The 11,849-nt window shown below is 34.4% G+C and overlaps 1 protein-coding gene across 1 annotated transcript in view; it reads right to left on the bottom strand.

Moving 5' to 3' along the window:
* Nucleotides 1-449, bottom strand: part of LOC118183873 (uncharacterized) — a 51,631-nt gene extending 51,182 nt beyond the window's left edge. The window contains exon 1 of the mRNA XM_085823671.1: nucleotides 168-449. The gene's annotated coding sequence lies outside the window, so the exon portion shown is untranslated. The remainder of the gene's footprint in view (nucleotides 1-167) is intronic.
* Nucleotides 450-11,849: the final 11,400 nt, after the last annotated feature.

Raw genomic sequence — 11,849 nt, forward strand, 5'->3', positions numbered from 1 at the left:
GCTACCCTGCACGAGGAGCTAACATGATAGGAGCCATGTTGGACCGAGTTTGAGAGTAATAATGAAACGAATATCACAAAATTACTAAATATTACACAAAAAAAAACAGAGCTTTCTCACAAAAAATCTCAATAAATAAGCTCAGTACGTGACAAAAAGAACTGTACCTGTTATATCTCCTCCATTTTGTCACTCCCGTCTCCTCAAGGTTCGATCGGAGCAAGGCTACAATGCAGTGCGTTACGGAGACGGTACACCAATAACATGGGTATAATTAGCTTATTAAATAACAAAACGTGCATAGAAGGGTTAAAAAGTCGACAGCCGTCTCTGTTAATAGTATTATAACAGTGAAATAACTCGAAAATATTAAGTGCAACTACGACAAATACCGCGATGCAGAGCACCTCTAAATGAAATCCCAGCTCCTTTCGCTAGATGGCGCTACATGAAAGCTGCAAAGAGAGCCGATATAAACTACTAATAAGTATTGGCGAACTGAAATAAGGCAATCATCTATTCGCATTAGTCAATTTTTCATCCTTGTAATATAAAGCTGTAGTTTAATAACTTTCGAATTTTCGTCTCGTTTCTTAAAGTACGCTGATATTTTGTCTTCAGAGGTATAGAGCTAATATTGAAACTGCACCACTTTGCTTTATTTCAGATGCGCAAAATATTTGCTGTCTTTACTTAATTGTGATCTTCTAATACTTATGTGATATAACACATTTTATTTCATTAAAACTTTCACCTTTAATTTTGAAAATATGAAGTAGGCTTCTACTATTATACATCTTATAATATTTTTATGTAGTTTTGACAATTTAAAAGCATTTTCTATATATAGAATGTTTAAGAACTATATTTTAATACAATACGATATTTTGATCTATACAGACCACGTTACTTAAAAAATAAACACCGGAAAATTGTGGTACTTACTTTTATGTTTCTATTTTATATAACACAGGTATACATTAAATAATTTGTAATAACAAATCATTTAATATATATTTATATTAGTTCCTCCATAATTGCCATACAATTCTTCTGCAGCAGAGTTCATTTAGGAACAATATTTATTATAATCTCAAACTCGTAATTTACTTGTAACTAATATTTAATTTTCAAAATTACGTAGTGGGATGGAAATTTTTAATTATTTTATATTTACGTTTATGTCAATGGAAAAATAAACCCTACCAAATAAGAATTTCAAATTATGTATACAATACTTTAATATTAAAGCTTAAATTAAACTAAAAAGAAATCGCAATCGATTTCTATAGCTGTATAAAAATTCAATGGTTTATTTTGATGACAAACAGAAGATGATCGCAACTGCTTTTAAATTTATCATTCTCGAGAAGCAAAAAGACCTATCAGGTGCAAAACTGGAGCATGTACCTATTTTGCTAGAATTTTAGGTAGAGGTTGAAATCTCCTTAGGTATTTAAATACAAGAATCCTTAACAAGATAATGTTCAATAAGCTCAAGTAGACTACGGCCGCAAAAAATAATACACTCTAATTTTGGGCATTGTATCAGATACAAATCAAACATTTCCTTATACAAATAAATAACAGTATCATAAAATATAGGTTTTGAGATATTATAGTCTGCAGAAGAAATAAAAAAAGGCCCACGAGCTTATTAGAAAAAAAATAGCTAAACAATAAATTAAAAAATATTATTGTTTCACTTTAGCTTAAATTTAACTTTAAAGTGTTAGCTGGAGAGCCTAACATTAAACACACATATATATTCTAAAGCACTCAATTCTTTCACAAATTCATTTGCTCGGTAGCGAAAATTTATCTTTTGTACAAGTTTAAATTTACGAAGCTTTAACACACACGTTTAAAATTTTCTACTTTATAATAAACATTTTCAGATATTTACACATCACTTTTTTGCTAGTTATAATTTATCATCTTTTCCTAAAATCTTAAGTTCACTATTCAAGCAGTCTTTCCGACTAAAATATATTCACAATTGGATTCTCAAAACTTGCGAGTTCTTAACAAAAATATTTACTGCTAGTAGCTTCTCGCCAAATTGCGAACATAAAAATCTATGATTAAAAGCTATTTACAACTAAGTTCGAGCTATTGGCGAATTCACGCTTCTCCTTTCAAAATCTTTAGAAACATAGAACAAAATGACATAAATTGAACTTGGTATGTAAAATAAGCATAGAAATTTTTCACTTTTTTTTTCTTTTTCTGTACTCCTCCATTCTAATAAAACATAATTACCCAAACATCGGACGTCTCAGTATTTCCAGTCTTCTTCTCCGACTTTGATGATCCGTGCCGTTTCCATTACCCCTTTTCCTATTTTGTCCTCTGTCGACGAACCTCGGATTTTTGCGGGACGGCTGCGGATTTTGAAACTGGAGTTTCCTCTTGAGCTCTGGCGGGAGCCATTAGCCCTTTTTGGTCTTTCAACTTGCGCTTGGACCTCCTAACTTGTTCGTCAGACACGGCTGTTTCAGCTGGTCTTTTATCTCTTGTCCTCATCCATTCTGAACCTCCTTGGGCCTCCCTAGTGCTCGTTACCACTGGAAAACGTGGCTTCCGTTTCGTAGATTCTGCACGTCGTTGAAATTGCTGTTTCGCTGGAGCCTCCTTAGTAGGCCTCGTCCTCTTCGCCGGCGCTATTGGTGTTTTTCCTGAATCCTCACTTCTGGCTTGTTGGTCTGTAGACGCTATTTTCCTCCGTTTCTCTGAGCCTGGACCTTTTCCGAGTTGGATCAGCTTGGCTAGTCATTGTTGTGGTCTCTCCGTCCGCTTCCTTTTTGGTGTTGGGGGACTCCAGCTGGGCTCCTGACCTGGCGGAATTCTTTTCTCCCTTCCAGGATACTGTAATAAATCCTGTAAAACTTGAAAATCTTTACGGCTTTATCTGATCAATATTTGCAACGACTTGTTGGCCATTTTCGGCCTTTAAATAAAAAAAAGTCGTTATCGTTTCCACTATATATGACCCTACAAACCTGGGTTCAAACTTTGCAACCCTGTTTTCGGGTGCGGATGATAATGAGTGTTTAACTTTCAATAATTTCTGCCCCACTGTAGATTCCATTTCCCTTCTATTTCTATCAAAATAAATTTTCTGTTTTTGCCTTGCTACATCCGAGTTCTTAATTGCTTCATCGATAATTCTATGTATGTCTTTTAACCTGAATTCTTCTTGCCTTTGCTGTACAAAGAACAGCTTGTCTAAAGGCGTTAGAATTTTGTTCCTAGAAATAACTCCGCAGGGGGGGGCGTCTTCTGTGTAGTATCGTGCTTTACTGTTCTCAAGGTAAAATCTAACACGTTGACACAGCTGTCACAGCGGTCGTGGTAATTCTTAATGTATCCCCTGATAATTTTTACAATATTCTTATTTACGCGTTCCGCAATATTCAATTGCGGTCTATATGTACCATTTTTAGATGGCGTATGCCAAGTGCTGTGCACAAATTTTTAAATATCGTGCTAACAAATTGTTTTCCGTTATCTGATATTACTTTAGTGGGGGCCCTGTATTTTCAAATATACTTATTTAAAAACGAATCTGCGACTATTTTAGCTGAAGCTCGTTTAAGAGGGACTATATCTACTTATTTTGAAAAATAATCCACAAGCGTTAACAAATATCTATTTTATTTATTTTTGCTCTAGGGTAGGGTCCGAGCAAATCAATACCAAACATTTTGGAAAAAGGTCTTTATGTTTTTTAAATACCCGGCTGGGCTGTAATTAACATAATTTATTAATTGGCACAAATGGCACGACCTGACATACGCCGTAACTACCCTCTGTGGCTGAGGAAAACAAACCGCTTCGTGGAACCTCTGCACGGTTTTCCGAATTCCAAGATGACCAGCCAGCGGCGAGTCATGCAATTCTTTTAAAATATTTAAACGTAAACTCGCTGGGATCACTGGCCGGCATTCCTGGTTTTCCTTTGCTAATTTTGTATAGAATAACAGTTTATCAATTATTTCGTAATGTTCTGCCCTATTCCAAATAGCTCTTAAATCTATATGTTCAAAATTTCCGGGGTCTTCAAGATATGAGTAAATGTCTTTGAATTCAGTGTTCTTTCTTAATTCCTCAATAATAGATTCACGAGACTCAATAACTTTTGAAGTGAGCATAGCACACTTGACTGTTTTCCCTTCCTCATCGATTTTAATTCTGAAAGGGCATCGGTAACTAAATTTTCTTTCCCAGGCATGTGTTTTATAATTAAATTAAATTCTTGTAGTTTTAATGTCCACTGTATCAGGAGAGGCGATAGATTTCCCTGAATATTCCTGAAGCCCAAAAATGAAGATAATTTCTTAGCCGTGTTCTTGGGAGGGTAACTTTTAATCGCTAATATCTTGAATTATCGGTCTCGATGCCCTTACTCGAATTCTTGAACCCAAGGTATCGTAACTCCTTGGCAGCGAACTTTCATTTTATTTGCATTTATTTTGAAACCGGCCTCATTAAGCAAGGCAAAAACTTCTTCCAAATGTTTAATATATTCGTCTATCGTTTCGCTGGTGACTATTATATCATCGAGATAAATTATTGTACTTTTACCCAAAACTGGACATAAAACTATATCCATGGATTTTTGAAATGCAGCCGGCGATTCGCATAAACTAAACGGCATTCTTAAGAAGGCATAGACACTTGCCTTAAACTACCTGACTACCTGTGATAAACGTCTCTTCAACATCTTCGGATTTTACGGCAATTTGAAAATAACCAGACGTTAGGTCTAAGGTTGTCATAAATTAGTAGAATGAATTTTTCTGATAATTTCATCAATTATTGGTAGAGGATACGTGGGATATTTTGTTATACTATTAAATTTGCGATAATCAACTGCAAACCTGTACGCGTCTGGGTGCTTGGGCGGTAGCCCATTTTTCTTTCTGCAATGGACCACCGAACTTGCGTATGGACTAGTGCTCGGCATAATGATTTTATTTTTTTAACATCTTTTCTATGTGACTTCCGAAGTAGACGATCAATCTGTTCTTTAACCCTATCATATCGATAAGGCTTCGACCGGACTGGAGAGGCATTGCCTGTATCAATAGCATGATTCACGACCTGACAGAAACCCGGTTTATCATCAAACAAAGAATTAAATTTTCTTACCAAGTTTTCCATTTTGTGCTTCTCTTCGGGTTTCAGATGGTTCATGTTTATTTGAGGCATAGTAACTTCCTCTTCTTCCACAGGGTCCATGTGTACCTGCAACGTAGAATTATGGAAATTAAAATCCCCGCCGCTGCGCGTAAGAAATCGACCTCTAATATTACGGATATTACCAAATCTTTAACCATTAAAAATTTACTTTTAACACCACATTTTTAATTTGTACATGCAGTGCGGTTTTCCCCAAACATACGCACTGCTGGCCTTGGGCAGCAATTTCTCGTTGTCCCGTGGTTCTAAACAGCTTACAACGACGAAAATTTTTCTTAAAGAAATCTTGTGAGAGAAATGAACACTGAACTCCGGTGTCTAGGAGGACAGTGTTTGGTACATTATTCAACATAACATGTATTTCCAGCAGGGCTAGGTTTTTCACCACCACTGAGTTCAAACGAATTTCTAAGGGACTTTTCATCCCACTTGGTGACCGTGATGCCTTCTCGATCACCGGTGTTCGTTTAAATTCCGCTTTTACTCCCCCTTTTTTTGCTCCTTTTTGTATCCGAAAGCCTTAGATTTACCAGCGCTTTTGCTATCGGACTTTCCACCTTTTCCCATCTGCCGATACGCACTCTGCTGAACTTGCGGTTTCTTCTGGTTAGTAAACCTTGAATGTTGGCCAAACTAGTTTGCACACACGTTCTCCGAGTTTCTTCTGCTTTGGAACTTCACCACAAGCTGGAAAAGGTTGTTGTTTTCCACAATGTTTGAGGGTTACAGACTTCAACGAAATCTTGAGCAATCAATAGTAAACGCGGTAGAATCAACTCCGATAAGTTCACTATCGGGCCTCTTCCCGTATAATAAATTGAAGATTTTAATTTTCTGTAAAATAAACTCCGTCAAATCATCGAAACTGCTTTGATATTTACTAAGCAGTTCCGCTTCTAGCTTCGCACGATCTTTCGCAACTGGTAATAACCAACAAGAACTTGCCAATTCCTTTATACCAGCTGAGGGCTTGACCTCTTAGGTTTTTAGTAGCGATAGTAATTTTCTGCAGCTGATCCACTGAATATAAGGTAAAATGCAGGTCCAGTTGCTCCAGGAAGGTCATCACTGAGCCTTTGCCGTCATAGCTTCATAGCGGCACGCATCGTTTCCACGACAAATCCGAATCCTTCCATTCGATTCCTGGACGTCTGAGGGACATGAAACGTCGGTGGGGCCAACGTAAACTTCCCGTTCTCTAACGCCATGGTCCGTTGAAAATTTTTCGGGCGCCAGTGTATGATTCTGTATTGTGTACTTTTAAGTTACAGTTGAATGTGAAGAATCTTATGAACTAGTAAGCGAATAATCGTTTGAGTTCGTGGGATAGAAAACAACAAGTAAGAACAGTGAAATAACCCTTTATTATTCCAATAAGGTGTAACAGAATACCAATAAGGTATAACAGGACCTAAAGTACGGCCGAGGGTAATAATAGCTTAAGAGAGAGTAGCCAAAAAAGGCGGACGCGTGCTAGCCAGAATCACTGGTTCTCTCTGACAAAGACAGTAGAACTTCTCGGTTAAATACTACTCCTCAAATTTGCATTCAAACGTGATTCTAAAAATACGTTCTGGCCGGAAGTTGTAAGTTGAAATTAAGAAGCGATTGGAAAGGAACTTTAACTCAAAATTTAACTGTTAGGAAAATTAGCATAACCTTACAATACATATATGTATATAATAATATTAAACAATAAAACTTTTAACAGACGCAGAATTTCAAAATTAAATTTAAAAACAATCTTTACACTAAATTCGCATTCTTACATTTACCGAAATAAAACTTAGGTTTGCCACGAGGAAACATACAGCCGGAAACCACAGCCAAATCAAAATCGCACCAAATAAAAAACTTTCGCTAAGTTTGGCGTTCATCCCGATTATGGAATATTAACCATTTAAATCATCATATCCTTCTTTTAATAGGTCATAATAATAGGGTGTATTCTTTTTAATTCATTTTCCATTTATTAGTAAAAAAATTATATAATGACAATACATAAATTCCCTTAATGTTTCAGAATCATTTATAAGCATGCGATTTTTCTGCGATCACATGATTTTTCATTTTTATTAAAATATCTAACATTATATTTTTGAAGCAATTTAAAAACATTTTCTTTATTTTTTGATGATTTAAAAGGATTTGAAATATCATATATTAGTCTACTGATTGATTGACTATGTATTTGTTCCATTTATTAGTAAAAAGATCTCTATACATATTATATCACGAAGAATATCCTCATCTGATTTATTAATATGCCAAGTATCATAATTATCCTTTTATCAAAACTGAATGTATATATTTTATTCGTTTTATTTACTTTTATATATATATCTTTTGAATTTGAAATTGATTAATTTCTACATCTACACAATTAGTTTTTGCTGTTATTATTTTATTCCTTTCGTCAAAATTGAGTTCAGTTTCTGTTTCATGACTCATTTTAAATCCTTTCACTTTTCCATTTCTCTAACGTTATTTAAAATATAACTGTAATCTTTGAAAGCACCTGATATCCATTGATTTGATAAAAATCTCATCGCTCCCAAGTTCATCTGCCCATTCTCCCAACATACAACGTGTTTTCACTTTATTGGTACCATCATCAAGATAAAATATAAAATCTGTATCATAATAAAGTACTTTATCTTCTAATGTGTCCAACATCTTATAGAGTCTTATTCTAGCAGAACTGGTAGTAAAAACAGCTATATACATATTTTTTTTTTTTTCAAATTGATCTTTCATCTTTCAAATTGATCATTATCATCGACATTTCTACACAATCATCATTCAAAAATATCATACTTAAATCTTTAATTCTATCATTTAATATGATTTCGTAAAATTTTGCCAATTCCATACCATTCAGTATGTTTCATATTTTTCTCTTTGGCCAAATTTACCCCATAAGGAATTTAAACAAATTTTGGCTAATATTTGGATTTTCTTCTATTTTCTCTAGTTTTATACCTAATTTTTAACAACTCTTTTATATTCTTCCTTACTTTCAAATTGTGTAGACCATTTATATCTGTTTCTAATTTAATTTTCAAAAATATTTTAATATATTCCTTGAATAAATCCTTGGTTTTCTTTTCAAAGTGCCAAACTTCATATATTTTATATACTTTTCCAATAGCTAATTGAAATTCTTCGGTTGTCCAGTTACATTGCGGGGGAAAAAAAAAGGACATTTCTATATCTCCCGTTCTACTGGGCCGATTAACAAAATTCAAACTGCGTTTTTCATGCCTCGAAAGCGCGACTTAGGATATATATTAGATTCATATATAGCATTGATCTAACATAGGTATTTTGGTACAAAATCGGACTTTTTCTGAAATAACATACTAATTTTTTTCCATATTTCGATTCTAAGACTCAAATTATGCCTAGATATTAAATTTGGTGAAATTTGGTGCGAAATTCACGGAGAAATTTTAAAATTTATATTGGCGCAATTTTTTCAGTTTGCGCCAGGAATAATTCCCTCGGTGAACTTCTTAATATATGGCAACCAATTTTCCTTTCCCCTTCCGTTATGCCGGAGTTGAAAAAAGGCACCTCTTTCCCAGGACTTAAAAGAGAAGGGCTAGCTCATAAAGCTTTTTCCCCTGAAACAGGCAGTTGAGAGTGATGACGTAGCCATGATGACACTGAGCGCGGAGATGCAATTGACAACATAGAAATTAGCGTTTTAAATTTGAAGAACCAGCGTTTAAAATGAGCTGTGTGTGGAAGATGGCTATAATTTGGAAGAGACAATGTTACTGCAGTATGCATTTTACACTGAACATTAAAAAATTTAATAGCACTTACTCAATTTTAAAATAACAGATAAAATGCGCTACTCTTAGCATAAAATTCCTTTTTTTTAATTTGCAGGGATTTTTTTTTTCTTTAAATGCCTGTTTATTTCTAATTATTTCTTTATCTGCATGATAACTAAGAAATCTGTACTACTGCTTCTAACATAACTATAATAACAGCTATTTAACCCTTTAACTGCTTAAGACGTGTTTAAACGTTTTTGGAATTTCTTTAAAAATGCTTAAGACGTCTTTACACGAATTTCAAATCGCACGAAAAATGCTTAAGACGTGTATACACGAAGCCCGAATTTCGCGAAGATTGCTTAAGACGTGTTTAGACGACGCGATCTGGTCTTCCTTCCCCTACCTTTCTGTAGGCGGCTGTCAGTTGACACAAAGCTCTTAATAGGGTGTGAAGTCTCTTTCAAAAGAGCACTTAAGGAAAAAGTTCTTAGAGTGAAGTATCTTTGTCAGACAGCAGGTATGTATTATCTGTGTGCGGACTAATAGTTTGCGAAAGAAGATATATCGTTTTACAACTGTTTGCCTTGTGGTACTTTATACAAATGAAAGTCAAACAGGATCCGACGTTGTTATAGTACATTGCCGAATTTTAGTAGAAACAAGAAAAAATAAGAATTGTAACGGAGGACGCCTTTATGCCTATATGTTATAGAATCAAATATTTTATTTTTGTATTGAAAAATGATTACAATTTCTGATTCGTCAGGAAAAAATATAAAATGTTGCAACCAGCTTTCTTGTTTGCCTTCGTATTTCAAATGCGTGTTATTATAATGGTATATTCTTCTTTTTACATTCTTAAATGTTAAAACTGTGCTTTCAGCATGCCTGAGTTTTGTACTCGTATGTGTGGCTCTATGCTCCGTAGAAATGGCGAACTGACATATAAAAATTATATGAATGTTGAAAGGAAGATATTCTACTCGAAACTTCAACTAAATGGAATAAATGAATACGCCGAAGGAATTTCTAGAAATATTTGTTTCAAAAATTTTATTATTAAGATTTTAAATACAAAATGTTTTGAAATCTAAAGAAAAAAATATGTAATCCTTGAAACATTTTTGGAAAGAAATCTATTGATATAAAATCTCTTAAAATTAATGGAGTGTAAATTAATTAAAACAGTTAGTGTACGAAAGGGTTAGATATACTGCGCACAAAAAATTACAATTAGAAGATCAATTATTTAAAGATATAAATTAATTACATTAAAAGAATTTAAAATAAATTAACATCTGTCCAAATGTCAATGCTAACAGCAATAGCACGAATGAAAGTTATTCTTTAAATTCGGAACTTAGTTCATCCGTCGGTACGCAATGATTGTGTCTTTGCGATTACTTTTCGGATTGTGTTTGGTTTGGCTTGTTAGATTATTAAGCACGTGAAGGCGATCTGTCTAAGGGGAGGTATGCTTTCGTGACAGATTTTCTAAGGGAAACAATCTCGCACTGCAAAAAGTTAAAACCATAAAAACGCCCATGGAATCAGCTTGTTCACGGGGGTTTGAATGCAGGTCAAACTACCAGTATGTTAAGAGAAGCGATTCCAAGAATGTTTAATTATTTTATTTAGTTTGTCATAAGCTAAATAAAATAATTAAACATTCTTGAAATCTCTTCACATTACTGAAATGGCAATAACTTCGAATTATACTATGCTACTAATTTTCCTCTAATATGAAATTTTGAACTTTTCCGTTATCGGACAGCCCACCAGGGACTGAGCGGAGTCTAACGGAACAACTGGTGGTTCTGTCCGGGGTTCGAATCCCGGCAAATGGGCTGGTTGCCAGGATGATATTCTTAGTTTTCCATATGTGTAACATGTATGCAAGCTAATTTCCGTTAGGCAGTCCTCGAACGAAGGCATCCTTCACCTTAGGCAAATAACCATCGAATACTTTGCCATAATCAAATAAACCTTTATCCATAACATGCTTCAAATATTTTTATGTTGAAACGTTCATGCGCCAAAGTTGGCCCCCGTTGAATGAAATATGTTGTTTATTTTTTCTTTGTTTTTTATAACAACAATGTACTTGTTTTCAGAATCTGAATTATCAATAAAATTCTTTTAATAATATGCGATTCTATTTTGTTTTTTGTTTAATGAAAAATTAATTTAAGCGACAAATCTCTTACATTTAGAAAAATTTTCGATTTTCGAAACGAGTTGCTGTCAAAAGCGCATCTTCTCGTTGCTGCATATATTTATTTAAAGCAAACTGCTTGGCGCGTGTGCTTTTATATGTGAAAAGATTCAGAGAATTTTCAACAGGGAAATAAAGTTATTAATTTTACTGAATTTTGTGGATTCTTTGTGTTTTGAGGTAAAAGTCAAACCATCCGATATGTGATAACCTTAAAATAAGGGTATCAGGATCAATGTTCCTTCTAACCTTCTTCGGGAACATACAAGGACCTGACTCGGAACAGAGAGCTTACTAAAGCTATGTTCACTAATTGTGGTAAGTAGACAGGATACAGACGAAGGGTATACAAAACCCTTTATTTTTCTCTATATACAATAACTTCCGTACTTCGGAACACAATGACCCGCCACTCGGGGTCTAACGTAAAAGTATAAAAATAAAACTAAACTCTAATTTAACTTTAGAATAATACACGTGGAAGATTGGCCTTGTAATAACAGGAAGCGTATGTAGCACAGAGACTGTGAACTCTACAATACGTTTAATTTATCAAGAGGATTAAAACCTCTGGCCTTGAAGGCAAACAGCAACTGCGTAACTTCTAAGGTAAGCGGCCTGCGTTGACTCACTGCTTCCTC

The sequence above is a fragment of the Stegodyphus dumicola genome, chromosome 9 (genome assembly GCF_044657685.1).
Source record: "Stegodyphus dumicola isolate Sdum_Otavi_A_Nest chromosome 9, ASM4465768v1".
NCBI lineage: Eukaryota > Metazoa > Arthropoda > Arachnida > Araneae > Eresidae > Stegodyphus > Stegodyphus dumicola.